Source organism: Ovis canadensis, chromosome 2 (assembly GCF_042477335.2).
Source record: "Ovis canadensis isolate MfBH-ARS-UI-01 breed Bighorn chromosome 2, ARS-UI_OviCan_v2, whole genome shotgun sequence".
Taxonomy (NCBI): domain Eukaryota; kingdom Metazoa; phylum Chordata; class Mammalia; order Artiodactyla; family Bovidae; genus Ovis; species Ovis canadensis.
The window spans coordinates 200,834,004-200,853,053 of record NC_091246.1 but is presented as its reverse complement, the minus strand read 5'-3'; positions in this window follow the sequence as shown (position 1 = coordinate 200,853,053).

Genomic DNA, 19,050 nt, shown 5'->3' with positions numbered 1-19,050 from the left:
TGATTACCATATCTTAATAGCTAGTTTTGAAATTGCAAGGTGTGATCCGTCCATTTTTTTTTTTAGAATTACTCTGCAATTCATGTTACCTTCTATTTCTATAAGAAAAGCCATGAGATTTTGATACAAATTTCATTGAATCTGTAGACTGGGAGAGTATTGTTATATTAACAATATTGTCTTCCATTTCATCTATATAAAGAGTCATTTTATTTATTTTGATCTTTTTATTCCAACATTGTTAGGCAGGTTTTAGTGTACCAGTCTTTCAATTCCTTTGTTACCTTTATTCTTATGCACTTTATTCTTTTGGATAATATTTTAGTATAATTGGTTTTCTCAAATTTCTTTTGGGATTGTCCATTGCTGATATATGCTTGATATTTGTCCATTGATCTTGTACTCTGTAATTTTATTAAATTTATTAGCTCTCATAGTGTGTGTGTGTAATGGATTTTCTATATATTAATAAAAATTGTGGCATTTAGAGGTAGATACACAATCATCTCTCTGTATCCATGGGTTCCATATTAAGAGTTCTATATACATGATTCAACCAACTATGGATTAATAATATATATTTTTAAAAAGTCTACATGCCTTTGGTACTAAATATCTAGTTAAGGTAAGGAAAAGTAAGTGATAAGGATGATCTTTGGAAAGAAGAAAGGCTATAAATTTGGGAAAGAATATGGGTAAGCTTTTGACTTGCTAGTATTTGTGTATATCTCAACTTGAATGAGTTGTGGTAATAATTTTATAAAATTCAGGAATCTGTAAACTTTGTGCTTCATGAATTCTTAGTTTTCTGTTCATAATAAATTTAAACAAGATATTCTTTAAATAGAAGAAAAAATAATATATTAAAGGAGAGGAATTTTATGGCAGCTGAAATATCATCACAGTATAAGTTTCCTGTGCCAAAAGTGAAAGTATTTTAAGTCTAGAGAATATAAATACCTTTATAAATTGCATTTAAAAAATGTTCCTTTCAAGTTAACTTATTTTATTTGTTTAATGATTCTGTTTTATTTTGAATATATCCATTTTTACCTCATATTTGTAGAACTTAATATATAAAGAAGGTGTTTTCTAAAAATTATAGATATTCAATCTCTGTAATGTGTAACATATATGTAACTGATAATTGCAAACAGAAAAATATATTATGTATGATATAGAATGTTTCTGTAGAATGTTTCTTATTGTCAATTTTAATTAAACTAGATAAAAAGCCTATTGATGAAAGTGAAAAAAGAGAGTGAAAAAGTTGGCTTAAAGCTCAACATTCAGAAAACTAAGATCATGGCATCTGGTCCCATCACTTCATGGCAAATAGATGGGAAAACAGTGGAAATAGTATCAGACTCTGTGTGTGTATATAAATATTTATTTTTGGCTTTTCAATACTGATTATTTACACTGTAACTTAATTGTGTTTTATATTTTTTTGGTTTATAAATGGTTTGAATTATAATTTTTCTATGACAAACAGCAAGGAGATCAAACCAGTCAATCCAAAAGGAAATCAACTCAGAATATTCATTGGAAGGACTGATTTTGAAGCTAAAGTTCCAATACTTTGGCCACCTGATGCCAAAAGCCTACTCATTGGAAAAGACCCTGGGAAAGACTGAGAGCAGGAGGAGAAGTTGGCAACAGAGGATGAGATAGTTGGATGGCATCATCAACTAAACAGACATGAGTTTGAGAAAATTCTGGGAGATTGTGAAGGACAGGTAGGTTTAGTGTGCTGCAGTCCATGAGGTCACAAAAAATCACATGCAACTGAGCAACTGAACAACAACAACAATGATGAAGTGACACAGATAAATACATACATGAAAATGTAAATACAATATTAAGCATAGGCAGTAACAAGCAAAATTAGAAATTAAGATATTTATATTGTATAAAATTACTCCACAGAAGAATACTTTCTTTGCTCTCTTGATACCATTATTCACATGCATTATTGCCCTGTATATAGGCTAAAGACAATTTAACTGAAACTGTTAGTCTTTCAGTCATGTCCGATTCCTTGTGACCCCATGAACTGTGGCCCACTTGGCTCCTTTGTCTATGGGATTTCTCAGACAAGAATACTATACTGGGTTGCCATTTCCTTCTGCAGGGGATCTTCCAGACAAAGGAATTGAACTTGGTCTCCTGCCAATACAGGCATGCTCTTTACCAAAGACAATTTGGTTAGGCCAAAAACAATGACTCATATATATTAATATAATGGGATACATGTAAAGAATTATTAGAGACTTCCTGTAGAATGTTTCTTATTGCCAATTTTAACTAAACTAGATAAAAAGCCTATTGATGAAAGTGAAAAAGGAGTGAAAAAGTTGGGTTAAAGCTCAACATTCAGAAAACTAAGATCATGGCATCTGGTCCCATCACTTCATGGCAAATAGATGGGAAAACAGTGGAAACAGTATCAGACTTTATTTTTGGGGGCTCCAAAATCACTGCTAATAGTGACTGCAGCCATGAAATTAAAAGACACTTACTCCTTGGAAGGAAGGTTATGACCAAACTAGATAGCATATTCAAAAGCAGAGACATTACTTTGCCAACAAATGTCCATCTAGTCAAGGCTATGGTTTTTCCAGTGGTCATGTGCGGATGTGAGAGTTGGACTGTGAAGAAAGCTGAGCACCGAAGAATTGATGCTTTTGAACTGTGGCATTGGATAAGACTCTCTAGAGTCTCTTGGACTGCAAGGAGATCCAACCAGTCCATCCTAAAGATCAGTCCTGGGTGTTCATTGGAAGAACTAATGCTGAAGCTGAAACTCCAATACTTTGGCCACCTCATGTGAAGAGTTAACTCACTGGAAAAAACCCTGGTGCTGGAAGGGATTGAGGGGAGGAGTAGAAGGGGATGAAAGATGGCTGGATGGCATCACTGACCCGATGGACATGAGTTTGGGTAAACTCCAGAGTTGGTGATGGACAGGGAGGCCTGGCATGCTGCTATTCATGGGGTCACAAAGAGTCGGACACGACTGAGCAACTGAACTGAACTGACGTATGCTTTCTGTACTTCTACTCATAAAAAATTTTATGATCTTAATCACATATCCTTATCACATCTTAGTGTTGTCATTGTTTAATAACTAAGTAATGTCTTACTCTTTTTTTGACTCGGATTGTAGACCCCACAGGCCCCTCTGTCCATGGGATTTCCCAGGGAAGAATACTGGAGAGGGTTGCCATTTCATTCTCCAGAGGATCATTCTGACCCAAGGATCAAATCAACATCTCCTGATTGGCAGACAGATTCTTCACCACTGAGCCACCCAGAAAGACCAGGTGTCCAGTCTCCAATTGCAATACTCTATATTTGATAAGTACTATGACTCACAAAAAGATATGGCTGATAGTACTTCTCTAAGTTCTGTCAGAAGTTTTCATATTTCTAAATTATTATTCATAGCACACAATTGTGAAATATCATGCTACACATTATCCATGTGAGCTATATTTCATAGAATAAATTGGAAAATTTATAAAATATATGCATGATACTAGCTAAAATGTGTTTAATGTTTACTATTTACCAGAAAGTAGTTAGTTTCCACCTTCAAGGTCAGGAGGGATGGCAGTGAGGAGATACCCCTCGTCCAAGGTAAGGAGCAGTGGCTGGCCTTTGCTGGAGCAGTGAAGAGATACCCCACGTCCAAGGTAAGAGAAACCAAAGTAAGACGGTAGTTGTTGCAAGAGGGCAGACACACTGAAACCATAAACATAGAAAACTAGCCAATCTAATCACAGTAGGACCACAGCCTTGTCTAACTCAGTGAAACTAAGTCATCCCTTGTAGGGCCACCCAAGATGGGCGGGTCATGGTGCAGATGTCTGACACAATGTGGTCCACTGGAGAAGGGAATGGCAAACCACTTCAGTATTCTTGCCTTGAGAACCCCATGAACCGTATGAAGAGGCAAAATGATAGGATACTGAAAGAGGAACTCCAAAGGTCAGTAGGTGCCCAATATACTACTGGAGATCAGTGGAGAAATAACTCTAGCAAGAATGAAGGGATGGAGCCAAAGCAAAAACAATACCCACTTGTGGATGTGACTGGTTATAGAAGCAAGATCTGATGCTGTAAAAAGCAATATTGCATAGGAACCTGGAATGCCAGGTCCGTGAATCAAGGCAAATTGGAAGTGGTCAAACAGGAGATGGGAAGAGTGAACGTCAACATTCTAGGAATCAGCGAACTAAAATGGACTGGAATGGGTGAGTTTAACTCGGATGACCATTATATCTGCTACCGCAGGCAGGAATCCCTTAGAAAATGGAGTAGCCATCATGGTCAACGAAAGAGTCCAAAATGCAGTACTTGGATGAAATCTCAAAAACGACAGAATGATCTCTGTTCATTTCCAAGGCAAATCATTTAATATCACAGTAATCCAACCCTATGCCTCAACCAGTAACGCTGAAGAAGCTGACGTTGAATGGTTCTATGAAGACCTACAAGACCTTTTAGAACTAAAACCCAAAAAAGATGTCCTTCTCATTATAGGGGACTGGAATGCAAAAGTAGGAAGTCAAGAAACACCTGGGGTAACAGGCAAATTTGGCCTTGAAGCACAGAATGAAGCAGGGCAAAGACTAATAGAGTTTTGCCAAGAAATGCACTGGTCATAGCAAACACCCTTTTCCAACAACACAAGAGAAGACTCTACACATGGACATCACCAGATGTTCAAAACCGAAATCAGATAGATTATATTCTTTGCAGCCAAAGATGGAGAAGCTCTATAGAGTCAACAAAAACAAGACCAGGACCTGACTGTGGCTCAGATCATGAACTACTTATTGCCAAATTCAGACTTATAGTGAAGAATGCAGGGAAAACCACTAGACCATTGAGGTATGACCTAAAACAAATCCCTTATGATTATACGGTGAAATTAAGAAATAGATTTAAGGGACTAGACATGATAGATAGAGTGCCTGATGAACTATGGATGGAGGTTTGTGACATTGTACAGGAGACAGGGATCAAGACCATCCCCATGGAAAAGAAATTAAAAAAAAAAAAAGCAAAATGGCTGTCTGAGGAGGCCTTACAAATAGCTGTGAGAAGAAGAGAAGTGAAAAGCAAAGGAGAAAAATAAATATATAAGCATCTGAATGCAGAGTTCCAAAGAATAGCAAGAAGAGATAAGAAAGCCTTCCTCAGTGATCAATGCAAAGAAATAGAGGAAAAGAGCAGAATGGGAAAGACTAGAGATCTCTTCAAGAAACTTAGAGATGCCAAGGGAACATTTCATGCAAAGATGGGCTTGATAAAGGACAGAAATGGTATGGACCTGACAGAAGCAGAAGATATTAAGAAGAGGTGGCAAGAATACACAGAAGAACTATACAAAAAAGATCTTCACAACCAAGATAATCACGATGGTGTATTTACTCACCTAGAGCCAGACATCCTGGAATGTGAAATCAAGAGGGCCTTAGAAAGCATCACCATGAACAAAGCTAGTGGAGGTGATGGAATTCCAGTTGAGCTATTTCAAATCCTGAAAGATGATGCTGTGAAAGTGCTGCAGTCAATATGCCAGCAAATTTGGAATACTCAGCAGTGGCCACAGGACTGGAAAAGTCAGTTTTCATTCCAATCCCATAGAAAGGCAATGCGAAAGAATACTCAAACTACCACACAATTGCGCTCATCTCACACGCTAGTAAAGTAATGCTCAAAATTCTCCAAACCAGGCTTCAGCAATACGTGAACTGTGAACTCCCAGATGTTCAAGCAGATGTTAGAAAAGGCAGAACCAGAGATCAAATTGCCAACATCTGCTGGATCATGGAAAAAGCAAGAGAGTTCCAGAAAACCATCTGTTTCTGCTTTATTGACTATGCCAATTCTAAAGACACGGGAATACCAGACCACCTGACCTGCCTCTTGAGAAACCTATATGCAGGTCAGGAGCAACAGTTAGAACTGGACATGGAACAACAGACTATTTCCAAATAGGAAAAGGAGGACATCGAGGCTGTGTATTGTCACCTTGCTTATTTAACTTATATGCAGAGTACATCATGAGAAACCCTGGGCTGGAAGAAGCACAAGCTGGAATCAAGATTGCCGGGAGAAATATCAATAACCTGAAATATGCAGATGACACCACCCTTATGGCAGAAAGTGAAGAAGAGCTAAAAAGCCTCTTGATAAAAGTGAAAGAGGAGAGTGAAAAAAGTGGCTTGAAGCTCAACATTCAGAAAACTAAGATCATGGCATCTGGTCCCATCACTTCATGTAAAATAGATGGGGAAACAGTGGAAACATTGTCAGACTTTATTTTGGGGGGCTCCAAAATCACTGTAGATGGTGACTGCAGCCATGAAATTAAAAGACGCTTACTCCTTGCAAGGAAAGTTGTATCCATCCTAGATAGCATATTGAAAAGCAGAGACATTACTTTGCCAACAAAGGTCCGTCTAGTCAAGGCTATGGTTTTTTCCAGTGGTCATGTATGGATGTGAGAGTTGGACTGTGAAGAAGGCTGAGCGCCAAAGAATTGATGATTTTGAACTGTGGTGTTGGAGAAGACTCTTGAGAGTCCCTTGGACTGCAAGGAGATCCAACCAGTCCATTCTGAAGATCAGCCCTGGGATTTCTTTGAAAGGAATGATGCTGAAGCTGAAACTCCAGTACTTTGGCCCCTCATGTGAGGAGTTGACTCTTTGGAGAAGACTCTCATGCTGGGAGGGATTGGGGGCAGGAGGAGAAGGGGACGACAGAGGTTGAGATGGCGGGATGGCATCACTGGCTCGATGGATGTGAGTCTGAGTGAACTCCTGGAGTTGGTGATGGACAGGGAGGTCTGGCGTGCTGCGATTCATGGGGTCGCAAAGAGTCGGACACAACTGAGCAACTGAATTGAACTGAGCTGAACTGAACTACCAGGAAAAGTTGCATGCATTCAATTACTTAATATTCACAACTAGCCAGGGGTTTGATGCATTTATTACCTCCATTAGACAATAAGCAATTTGAAAACGTAGATAGGTCAAATAATTCAAAGTTCATGAAGATAGGAAGTGGGAAATTAGGATTTGAACTTGAGTCACTCTGACTTAGAATTCATTGCCTTATTCATAGAATACACTGCTGCTGCTGCTGCTAAGTCGCTTCAGTCATATCCGACTCTGCGGGACCCCACAGATGGCAGCCCACAAGGCTCCTCTGTCCCTGGGATTCTTCAGGCAAGAATACTGGAGTGGGTTTCCATTTCTTTCTCCAATATAAGCAAAGCTAATTTATTATTGAAAAACAGAAAATTGGTTTTAAGAAGTAGATATCACTTAATCAAACACATTGGAATAAACTGGGAGGGGAATGAATAATATTGTTACGTCAAAAGTAGAAGTAAACTAAATTGAAATGCTGATTTTTGCTTCTGGCTATGGCAACATGGTTGCTTCAGACCACTCTTCTCTATGACAATGCTGAGAGAATTTAGATTAAATTAAAAAATATAAATTAAAGGCATTACGCCCTGGAACACAAGAGTCCCTGTGAACTCCTCAGTCACTGCTATTAGGCTGGCTAAATTCTGAGACATCCATTGGATAAAATGGCCAATATCCATTGGATCATATAAAAAGCAAGAGAATTAAACACACACACACACACACACACACACACACACATCTATTTCTGTTTCATTGACTACGCTAAAGCTTCTGACTGTATGGATCACAAGAAACTGGAAAATTCTTAAAGAGAGGGGAATAGCAGACCACCTTACCTGCCTCCAAAGAAATCTGCATGCAGGTCAAAAAGCAACAGTTAGAACCTGACATGGAATAACGGACTGGTTCAAAATTGGGAAAGGAGTATGTCAAAGGTGTATATTGTCACCCTGCTTATCTAACTTCTATGCAGAGTCATGATGTGAAATGCTGGTCTGAATGAAGCACAAGCTAGAATCAAGGTTGGTGGGAAAAATATAAATAACGTCAGATTGCAGATGACACCAATCTTATGGCAGAAAGTGAAGAGGCACTAAAGAGTCTCTTGATGAAAATGAAAGAGGAGAGTGAAAAAGCTGGTTTAAAATGCAGCATTCTAAAACCTAAGATCATGGCATCCAATCCCATCCCTTCAGAGAAAAATCAAAGGGGAAACAATGAAAACAGTGACAGACTTTATTTTCTTGGGCTGCAAAATCAATGCAGATGGTGACTGCAGCCATGAAATTAAAAGGGTTTTGCTCCTTGCAAGGAAAGCTATGACCAACCTAGACAGCATGTTAAAAAACAGAGACAATACTCTGCCAACAATGCTCGTTCAGTCAAAGCTATGGTTTTTCCAGTAGTCATGCATGGATGTGAAATTTGGACCGTAAAGAAATCTGAGCACCAAAATATTGATGCTTTGAACTGTGGTGTTGGAAAAGACTCTTGAGAGTCCCTTGGACAGCAAGGAGATCCAACCAGTTCATCGTAAAGGAAATCAGTCCTGAATACCCTTTGGAAGGACTGATGCTGAAGCTGAAACTCCAATAATTTGGCCATCTGATTTGAAGAGCTGACTCACTGGAAAAGACCGTGATGCTGGGAAAGACTGAAGGCTAGAGAAGAAGAGGACGATGGAGGATGAGATGGTTGGATGGTATCACTGACTCGATGGACATGAGTTTGAGCAAGCTCTGGGAGTTGGTGATGGGCAGGGACGCCTATTGTGCTGTAGCCCATGAAGTTGGAAAAAGTTGGACATTACTGAGCCACTGAACTGAACTGAAACTCTGAAATCATATCAAAAAAGAAAAATATAGGATAAAAATAGCACCAGTACACACAAGCAAATATAGAAAAGCAATCAAGGGACATGAGAATAAAAATTAAAATAAATTGAACTAAAACCAGCTGTTATTAATAGTGACAATTTTTTCTGAGAATAAGACAATATTTTATCCTGAAATATATTACAAATATTTGCTGTTCTGTATAACATCTAATTGCATTAGAAAAACATCTCAGTTCATTACAACTAAAACATTTGGAGAAATTCTGAAAAAATGACTAAGCAAGCTAACAACTGAAGAAGACTTTCTTGACTTTAATTTAGATACTTAATAGAGAGCCACTGAATAAGTGCTCGGGATAATTAGCAGCTCATATGTTAATTAGCGAAAATATTTTAAATATTGATATGACAAGCAATTTTTTATTTATTGGGTTATTCTATTTCATATGTAAATCTCTTTATTTAATTATATTCTTTAATAGAATACATTTTCTTTAACATATTCTTAAGTTCTAGGGGAAAAATAGCCATCACAATGATATATTTCATCTAATACTTATTGTGATACTTCAGATGGTAACATATCACTATGCTTTATATTATTATATAATAATCTGCCTTTGAAAATTACATGTGGAAAGTAACGTATCTTTTCTTATAGATTCTGCAATGTTGTGCTATTTCTAAAAGTGTTGCATGGTAAATATATAAAGTCTATTGTGAATATTTCTTTCAGTGTTGATTCACTGGTAAAACCACTTTGTGTGTTTGTGTTTCCAGAATTCCATGATTTTTTGTTGGTTTATCTAATCAATGGAAACTCTGAGAGGGAAATGTTAATCATAGGAGCTCTAACTCCAGACCCTTAACTGCCCAAGTTAAGAGTCATATACTGCCTATACTTTTGACTAATGCAATTACCAAACCCATCAATTTACAAACAAGTAAACTCAAGGAAAAGAGAATTAGTTAATTTACCAAGATCAGAAAACTAAATTAAATATAGTATCTGGAAAGACTATGTTTTCTCATTGGTAATACTGCTCAGAGGGAAATACATTTTATTAGAGAAATTAATAGTTTAAAAAAATTGTTAAATACACAGCTTCATGGGAAGCACTGAGGGCAGTGCATAACTTAATAAGAAAAAAAACTGCAGTGCTTAAGTCTTAGGAAATCAAAAGGCCAGAGAATAACTTCCTAGTGGAACAGAGAGCTGGCTGATACTAGACTAAGTAAATGATTGCTCAGTTGCTAAGTTATGTCTGACTCTGTGATACCATGGACTGCAGTACACCAGGCTTCCCTGTCCAGCACCATTTCTGGAGTTTGCTCAAACTCATGTCCATTGAGTCAGTGATGCCATTCAACCATCTCATCCTCTGTCATCCCCTTCTGCTCCTGCCTTCAATCATTTCCGGGATCAGTCTTTTCCAATGAGTTGGCTCTTCCAATCCAGTGGCCAAAGGATTGGAGCTTCAGCATAGTCCTTCCAATAAATATTCAGTGTTGATTTTCTTTAGGATTGACTGGTTTGATTTCTTTGCTGTTCAAGACTAAGCAAGTATCATAATAAAGGATGAATCCTCATTGGGTTTAAGATATGATGCTGAGAAAAGCCATCCACAACTGAAGTAAACAGCAAAAACCAACAAATGAATGATCTAGCTATCTCAATCTTGGGCGAAAGTAGAAAAAAAAAAAAGAGCAGGGCTTGGTATAACCTTGTAGTACAGAAAAATATGATAGTAAGGAGTATATTTAAGTTGTAAATATAAACAGAAGAAAATTATACTTGGCTTGATAGCACTTCTTGCGTCTTGTGTATTATTTATATTCCACTGATGAAAACGTAACACTAAATATGTAAACACTTAGTGATAAAGAGAATTTACAGGCTCAATAATTTTCTTCACTATACACATTGTTCTCCAGTTCACATTAAAGAGCATTATTATTCTTCTACAGCTAACATTACAGTGATTTGAAAAGATTGTTTAGGTTGAGAATGACAATCCAAAGTTCTGCAAATGTGCATGTTGTTCAATAAAGGTACATTTCTTTATTTTACTAAATGGTCTAAGATGAGAAATGAATAGTAAATACATTATCAAAAGTCATGTGATATTTGAAAACACTTTTTGATTAAGTCATTTTTAATTAGCATTAATCACATAATACACTTTTATTGTTTTAGTTAAAATTATAATCTTATATGTAACCTAAATATTGTTTGAACCATAAGTACTGAAGTAACCCCATATTATTAAAACCTTATTTGACAATAATAATATCACTGTTCCATTTCAACAGACATTTATAGAAGCAAATGATATATTTCTAATATTACAATCTGGGGTTTTGTCCTAGTTTTTAAAATTATACCTACTTCAGTAAAACAGAACTATTGATTAAAATGTCCTGTGGTGCAAACTGTGAAATTCTCATACTACAAAATAGTCCCACCAAAAATGTTCTTGGAATTTCAGTGCACAAAGTTGGCAGACATTTTTTTTAACAAACTATTTGAGTTAGTTACTCTGTAGATTTTGAATGAATATACATGGACTGTGCCTTTTGCCTATAACTCATAATCTCTTTGCCATGCCCCTTATCAGCTAAGGCTCAGCTCTAATATCTATGCCACAAGTTAAGTAAACCTCCAGTAAATTCTCCATGGGAAAACTCAAACCTTATCTGAATATAAATTAGCAGTGCAATAGTGTGCCAAATATTTTTAACACTCCTTTTATCTTTTACTAGTTCCTTTTATTTTAATGTATTTCAGGCCACAGACAGTAACACTTCAGAGATTTTCCATCATCCATTCTGTGCATATGACTTAGCCTTCAAAGCTGTGGTGTAAAAATCATTTTATTTCTTAGAACACTGACTCTACTTATACTTGTAGTTATTGGGTATAAACTTGTGGTAAACAAAGGTGGCCTTGGAGGTGTGACTTCGCTATCCATATGAGTGTATGTTTGTGCATATGCATATGTGTGAGTATGTATGAGTACATGCACAAGAATGGACTTAGGTCTACCTCTAGTGAAAAGGCCAGGAGACTTACTTGAAATATGAATAATATTATTTTATCCAACTCATTAAAATTTTTGCTCTTCATATATTTGATATTATATATTCTTATTTATCCAATGTATTGTAATACTTTTGTGTCAGATTTTCTCTCATCTTCCTTTCTTTATGTATGTGTGTCAGTTGCTCAGTTGTGTCTGACTCTATGTGACCCATAGCCCACCAGGCTCCTCTGCCCATGAAATTCTCCAGGCAAGAATACTGGGGTGGGTTGCCAATCCCTTCTCCAGGGAATCTTCCTGACACAAGAATTAAACCAGAGCTTCCTGTATTACTGGCTGATTCTTAAACTTCTGAGCCACAAGAGAAGCCCCATTTTATGTACATGTCTGCATAAAGAACAGGGGAGAACTCAGAATGTTAGACATCTCTTACTCACAGATCTGGTGAATGGGGCATTGTAATAAATGTTAGATGTTTCTTTTCAGTCAATTCTGATATACAGATATATGGTGATCCAAGTATTTCAGTTCGTAAAGAATTTGCCTGTCAAAGGAGGACACTCAAGAGATACAGTTTCCATCTCTGGGTTGAAAAGATCCTTTGGAATTGGAAAAGGCAACCAACTCCAGTATTTTTGCCTAGAAAATTCCATGGACAGAGTAACCTGGTGGGCTATAATCCAAGAGGTTGCGAAGAATTAGACATGACTAAGCATGTGCACCAGCATGCTGATATAAACTTAGGGAAGAAATCTCTACTTGCTTCTCAGTAAAATCTGAGAAGAAAATTTTAAAAAAGTTGCCTGTATTAATCAATTAAAGTGATATGGAAATGAGCAATAATGATGTAAATGATAATCTATACTATATTGGAGTGATTTTCAGACTATGGTCTATGTAGCCTGTATATCTGTGGACACATTATGCAAATTTAAGTAAGTCAGATTAAAATATTTGTCCACCATTAAAGGGTACCCAGAGATACAAAAACAAAAACAGAAAAACCCTTCAAATGTAAAATCTATCTTTGACAAATATAGATAAATGGATAATTAAAATAATGGAGGATAAGTACAAGAGAGAAAGAAAGAAAACAGAAAGTGTCTTTCAAATCGGTGATTTAGAATGAGATAATAGACAAATAGAAGAAAGTCAATTTTAGAAGCAGTAAAAAATGAGTGCATTTCACCTTTGGAAAACAAATTCTGGGGAGAATACCACAAGAAATCCACACTTAGACATACATTAAGAGAAGGTTGTGAGAAACTAAGCTTACGAATGTCAAATTACAGATTCAGTTCAGTTCAGTCGCTCAGTCGTGTCTGACTACTTTGCGACTCCATGAATCGCAGCACGCCTCCCTGTGCATCACCAACACCAGGAGTTCACTCAGACTCATGTCCAACGAGTCAGTGACGCCATCCAGCCATTTCATCCTCTGTCGTCCCCTTCTCCTCCTGCTCCCAATCCTTCCCAGCATCAGAGTCTTTTCCAATGAGTCAACTCTTCACATGAGGTGGCCAAAGTACTGGAGTTTCACCTTTAGCATCATTCCTTCCAAAGAAACCCTAGGGCTGATCTCCTTCAGAATGGATTGGTTGTATCTCCTTGCAGTCCAAGGGACTCTCAAGAGTCTTTTCCAACACCACACTTCAAAAGCATCAATTCTTCAGTGCTCAGCCTTCTTCATAGTCCAACTCTCACATCCACACATGACCACAGGGAAAACCATAGCCTTGACTAGATGGACCTTAGGTGGCAAAGTAATGTCTCTGCTTTTGAATATGCTATCTAGGTTGGTCATAACTTTTCTTCCAAGGAGTAAGCGTCTTTTAATTTCATGGCTGCAGTCACCATCTGCAGTGATTTTGGAGCCTGCAAAAATAAAGTCTGACACTGTTTCCACTGTTTCCCCATCTATTTCCCATGAAGTGATGGGACCAGATGCCATGATCTTCATTTTCTGAATGTTGAACTTTAAGTCAACTATTTCACTCTCCACTTTCACTTTCATCAAGAGGCTTTTTAGTTCCTCTTCACTTTCTGCCATAAGGGTGGTGTCATCTCCATATCTGAGGTTATTGATATTACTTCACAGTTAATTCTAAACATCAACCTTGGATGTCAGAGGCAATAGAATGGTACCCTAGAATTATTTTAAGGTACAATTATGTCAAATATCTTATGTGTAATTAAATTTTTTTTCACAAATGAAATATCATTTAAAAAAACTGTAAGATCTTACCATGAATTCAACCTCATCAAAGGATGTGCTCCAGCAAAAGAAACTATAAAGTCAAAATGAAGATTCCAGATGAAAGAGGGAGTTATAAGCAAGGAAAATGAGGAGTGTCTGGGAACACATAAATAAACATTAATTATGTACAATTTCATCCAATTTGAAAGATCATGCATGTAGAATATGGAACAAAATAAAGTGCAAGTTAGAAGGTACTAACTGGAATAAGCATATTCTAAGGCCATAATTCTTAAATTTATAAATTTTTAAAATGTGGGGATAACAGACCACCTTATCTGCCTCTTGCGAAACCTGTAACCAGGTCAAGAGGCAACAGTTAGAACCAGACATGGAATAATGCACTGGCTCAAAGTTGGGAAAGGAGCATGGCAAAGTTGTATATTGTCACCTTGCTTATTTAATTTCTATATAGAGTGCCTCATGCCAAATGCTGGGGTTGATGAAACACAAGCTTGAATCAAGATTGCCAGGAAAAATATCAATAACCTAAGATATGCAGATGACACACGCTTATGGCAGAAAGCAAAGATGAACTAAAGAGCCTCTTAACAAAGGTGAAAGAAGAGACTGAAAGTTAAAACTCAACATTCAGAAAACGAAGATCATGTCATCTGGTCCCATGACTTTGTTGTAAATAGATGGCAAAAAACAGAAACAGTGGCAGATTTCTTTACTTGTGCTCCAAAATCACTGCATATGGGGACTGAAGCCATGAAATAAAAAGGCACTTGTTCCTTAGAAGAAAATCTGACAAACCTAGACAGTGTATTAAAAAACAGAGACATCACTTTGCGAACAAATGTCCATATAGTCAAAACTACAGTTTACTAGTAGTCACGTAGGGATGTGAGACTTAGACCATAAAGAAGGCTGAGCACTGAAGAATTGATGCTTTCCAACTGTGGTGCTAGATAAGACTCTTGAGGGTCCCTTAGACAGCATGGAGATTAACCAGTCAATTCTAAAAGAAATCAACTCTGAATAGTCATTGAAAGGCTTGATGCTAGATAAAAGCAAGATAATTAAAAACAAACAAACAAAAAAACCCATCTACTTCTCTTTACTGATTACATCAAAGCCCTTGACTGTGTAGATCACAACACTGTGGAAAATTCTTCAAGAAATGGGAATGCCAGACCACCTTACCTGCCCCTTGACAAATCTGTATGCAGGTCAAGAAGCAACAGATAGAAGCGGATATGGAACAATGGACTGGTTCACAATCGGTAAAGGAGTATGTCAAGGCTGTATATTGTTATCCTGCTTATTTAACTTCTATGCAGAATACATCATGCAAAATGGTGGGCTGAATGAATCACAAGCTAGAATCAAGATTGCCAGGTGATATATCAATAACCTCAGATATGCAGATGATACCGCCCTTATGGCAGAAAGTGGAGAGGAACTAAGGAGCCTATTGATGAAAATGAAAAAGGAGAGTTAAAAAGCTGGCTTAAAACTCAACATTCTAAAACCTAAGATCATGGCATCCAGTCCCATCACTTCAGGGAAAATAAATGGAGAAACAATGGAAACAGTGACCTACTTTATTTTCTTGGGCTGTAAAATCAATGCATATGGTGACTGCAGCAATAAAATTAAAAGACCCTTGCTCCTTAGAAGAAAAGCTATGACCAACCTAGACAGCCTATTAAAAAGCAGAGCTATGACTTTGCAAACAAAGTTTGTCTAGTCAAAGCTATGGTTTTTCCAGTAGTCATGTATGGATGTGAGATTTGGATCATAAAGAAAGCTGAGAGGCATAGAATTGATGCTCTTGAACTGTGGTGTTGGAGAAGATTCTTGAGAGTCCCTTGGACAGCAAGGAGCTCCAACCAGTCAATCCTAAAGGAAATCAGTCCTGAACATTCATTGGAAGGACTGATACTGAAGATGAAACTCCAATACTTTGGCCACCTGATTTGAAGAACTGACTCACTGGAGAAGACCTTGATACTGGGAAAGATTGAAGGTGGGAAGATTGAAGAAGATTGGCTGGGAAAGATTGAAGGAGTTCGAGCAAGCTCCAGGAGTTGGTGATGGACAGGGAAGCCGGACATGCTGTAGTCCAAAGGGGTCGCAAAGAGTCAAACATGAATGAGCGACTGAACTGAATTGATGCTGAAGCTGAAGCGCCAATACTTTGGCCACCCAATGCAAAGAACTGACTCACTGGAAAAGACCCTGATGCTGGGAAAGATTTAAGGCTGGAGAAGAAGGAAACAACAGAGGATGAGATGGTTGAATGGCATCATCAACTCAATAGACATTAGTCTGAGCAAACTGTGGGATATGATGAAGGACAGGGAAGCCTGGTGTACTGCAGTCCATGGTGTCACAAAGAGTCAGACATGACCAAGAGAGGGAATTATGATAAATAATCTGAATTACAATTGTTAAATAGTAAAAAGCTGACAAGAAATTTGCCAATTGTGTCACTGAGGAATTTACGTTTAATACATTGTACAGTAGAGATGTCAAAATATTTTAAGTTAATGCAGAATGATCATCTTTGTATTTAGAATGATCATATTGGACATGTTATCTGTAATACTGTCTATAATTTTTAAAGATCTTACCTTGCAGGAAAGTTAGACAAACCTTTTAAAAATAAATTTAAAAAAATAAATAAAAGTGACCAAATAGGATGAAAATTTAGACACCAAAGATTTCAGTTTCAATGCCTCCTTTTTTATTTTTCCCTAAAGAGCTGTCTATTCTTCACATTTAAGATTCGGTTTTAATAATTTTTGGTAGTAAGCAAAACAGAAGAAAGCCCTGGATATACATAAACTAGAAAATCTACTAAAAGGCCATTTTCACAATAGCTGTAAATTTAAGGGAATACCTACTATTTCAGAGTAGAGAGATCTGGAGGTAAAAACTGCCCCTTCGCTGAGGATGTTGTTCTTAAAGTTGAATTGATTTGGATCAAGAAGAATGATGTGTTATTGGGCAAATTTAAACCCTGATTTATGTCATCTCAGAGGTCCAAATAACATCAAGTGAATAATTTACTTTACAGTATCCCATGCCTGTCACTGTTCCCAGGCACTTAAGAGAAGCTTATGCAAAGGATGAGGGATGAGGGATGATTATTCCAAATTTCAAAGAATTCACATGGATTCATTTTTTAAATGGTTGGACAGAAAACATTCAAGAATACTCAAACATATAAGGTAACTAGGCCCCAAAGTGAAATTCATCAGAACCAACATATATAAAGATACCTGAAAAATAAACTTTATATTAATATTGTTAGTTATTTTAAACAGAGAAACAATGAAAATATCTGACAACAGAAAGGTTAAATTGTGGCATATCCCTCCATGGACTGGATAAGTAAAAAGAGGCAAGTCACAGAAAATATAGCACAGTTCTATTCATTTAAAGTTAACATAAGCAAAAACATATATTGCTTTGCAATATGTATAAGTTTGTAGCAAAATTTTAAAGAAACACATGTAAATTATAAAGCCCCAATATTAAATACTTGTACCTCTGGGGACAGGATTGAGGAGGAGAGTGCATGGTGCTTGCTATGAGGTGAGTTCTTGGATGTGTATTGCATTACTCATTATACCATTATGTTTTTACTGGATGTTTAATGGTAAACACATACAAAGACATTCATGCATGAATGAAAAATTGAATAAAATTCACCTGGAAAGTGTCTTTCAGTTTAGTCGCTCAGTTGTGTCCGACTCTTTGCTACCCCATGAACCGCAGCATGCCAGGCCTCCCTGTCCATCACCAAATCCCGGAGTCCACCCAAACCCATGTCCATTGAGTTGGTGATGCCATCCAGATATCTCATTCTCTGTCATCTCCTTCTCCTCCTGCCCTCAACCTTTCCAACATCAGGGTCTTTTCGAATGAGTCAGCTCTTTGCATCAGGTGACCAAAGTATTGGAGTTTTAGCTTCAACATCAGTCCTTCCAATGAACAGCCAGGACTGATCTCCTTTAGGACGGACTGGTTGGACCTCCTTGCAGTCCAAGGGACTCTCAAGAGTCTTCTCCAACACCACATTTCAAAAGCATCAATTCTTCGGCACTCAGCTTTCTTTATACTCCAACTCTCACATCCATCCGTGACCACTGGAAAAGCCATAGCCTTGACTAGATGGACCTTTGTTGACAAAGTAATGTCTCTGCTTTTTAATATGCTGTCTAGGTTGGTCATAACTTTCCTTTCAAGGAAAAAGCGTCTTTTAATTTCATGGCTGCAATCACCATCTGCATTGATTTTGGAGCCCAGAAAAATAAAGTCAGCCACTGTTTCCACTGTTTCCCCATCTATTGGCCATAAAGTGATGGGACTGGATGCCATGATCTTCGTTTTCTGAATGCTGAGCTTTAAGCCAAATTTTTCACTCTCCTTTTTCACTTTCATCAAGAGGCTTTTTAGTTCTTCTTCACTTTCTGCCATAAGGGTGGTATCATCTGCATATCTGAATTTATTGATATTTCTCCCAGAAATCTTGATTCCAGCTTGTCCTTCCTCCAGCCCACCATTTCTCATGATGTACTCTGCATATAAGTTAAATAAGTGAAGTTGCTCAATAAGCAGGGTGACAATATACAGACTTGATATACTCCTTTTCCTATTTGCAACCAGCCTATTGTTCCATGTCCAGTTCTAACTGTTGCTTCCTGACCTGCATGCAGGTTTTTCAAGAGGCAGGTCAGATGGTCTGGTATTCCCATCTCTTTCAGAATTTTCCAGTTTACTGTAATCCACACAGTCAAGGGCTTTGGCATAGTCAACAAAGTAGAAAGTGTCTTCAACTTTTTGAATTATCAATTGCATTATACAAAGAGTAAAAGTTAAAATTAATTTCATAACTATACTGTTTATTTTAGTGACTATATTATTTATCTTAAAGAATTAACTATGATTCTAATATTTAAATAAGTATCTTATAATTCTGTATATTTAAACTTAATACATTTTTTA